Source organism: Chinchilla lanigera, unplaced genomic scaffold (assembly GCF_000276665.1).
Source record: "Chinchilla lanigera isolate Chin_1 unplaced genomic scaffold, ChiLan1.0 scaffold00033, whole genome shotgun sequence".
Lineage (NCBI taxonomy): Eukaryota > Metazoa > Chordata > Mammalia > Rodentia > Chinchillidae > Chinchilla > Chinchilla lanigera.
The window spans coordinates 8,723,198-8,724,917 of NW_004955434.1; positions in this window are offsets into that span (position 1 = coordinate 8,723,198).

Below are 1,720 nucleotides of genomic sequence, written 5' to 3' on the forward strand. Positions count from 1 at the left end.
AGCTGAGCGAGGGGCGTGTTAGTCTTTCTGGCGAGTGCTGAGAAAGAATTCGGCTTTTTGTTTTGTTGTGTTTCAAGCCAGTCTCCAACTCTGCATTGGCAAAAATAAGTCGGAGAAATATTAACTAAATTATCTTTCCCAGGATTTTGTGTCATCTTTGTTTGTTTGTACTGTTTGTTTTTTTGGTTCGTTCTGATGCGTGTGCTTGCGTTCTGAGATTATGGTGGAATCAGTGGCGTGGGCTGGGGGAGTTTTAGCCGTCCTCCTGCTGCCTCTTCTGCCGTTGGCAGTGGCTTACTGGGAAGCTCGCTGGAAGGCCGAGCCTGAGCAACTGCTCCGTGCTGTCGTAATTACTGTAGTAGCGTTGCATTAAGTTAGCTTTGCAATCCTGCTTGGTGTGTGGACCGAACGAAATCGCTTTTGGGATTTCTGCTATGGGAAATTCTGACAACAAACCGACCGTATTGAAATGCATGCTTCAGAATTTTCAGAAGTATAAGGGCGACTACGGAGTGAAGATGACAAAGCAAAAGCTTAGCACGCTGTGTAAGCGGGAGTGGCCTTCGTTTGGGGTGGGTTGGCCAGCTGAGGAAACTATCCATGCTCTTGTAGCCAACAGAGTCTGGGACATAGTGGTCGAAAAGCCAGGTCACCCAGATCAGTTTCCCTACATTGACTCCTGGCTGACTGCGGTTCGAACGCTGCCACAGTGGCTCAGGATGTGCGCCTGTGGGGCCCCTGATCGTGTGTTGATTATAAAAGAAAAATCCTCGGGTCCCAGGCCCCCTGTGTTGCCATCAGCACCAGAGGAAAGCGATTCTCTTGTCCTGAGTGTCACAGGGCCGCCGCCCTATCCTGACCCGGGAGCGGCACCACCTGAAGAGGAACCTGTTTCAGGATTGCAGCCGAGCGGCGGGCGCCGGCGTGAGGATCCCATTCGTGTGGCCCAAAGGCACCAGCAGCCCTCCCCTGCACCTACAGGGGATGGAGAGGAGGATGAAGTTTCCTCTTCGGGTAGCGCTGCAGTTTTGCCACTTAGACAGACAGCCGTGGTGGGACAAGGGGGAAACCTGCGATCCACCTTGGTGTACATCCCCTTTTCTACCAGTGATTCGTATAACTGGAAAAAACAGAATCCCTCCTTCACGGAACAGCCACAGGCATTAATTACGCTCTTAGAATCAGTATTTAGGACACACAACCCCACTTGGGACGACTGCCAACAGATTCTTATGACCCTGTTCACCTCTGAGGAGAGAAACAAAATTCAGAGGTCAGCAGACAAACAAGTGAGGTTAGAGACAGGAGGTACAGCACAGGACGGGAACACAGCAGTGGCCCAAGTCTTACCTAAGGAGGAACCTAATTGGGATTATAATACTGAGGAGGGAATGAAAGCACTCAGGGACCACCACCAGGCCCTGAGAAAGGGGCTTCTGGCAGCTGCACGCCACCCTACTAACTTACATAAGGTAGCAGAAGTCTACCAGGGGCCGAATGAGAGTCCTGCAGCCTTTCTCGAGCGTCTCATGGAGGCTTACCATATGTACACCCCGTTTGATCCAGAGGCACCTGAGCATGCCCGTACTCTCAATTTAGCCTTTGCAGCTCAGTTGGCCCCTGATATATGCCAAAAGTTACAAAGATTGAAAGGATTTGCAGGAAAGAATTTGACAGAACTAATAAAAATTGCCCAGAAAGTGTTTCACAATAGAGAGGA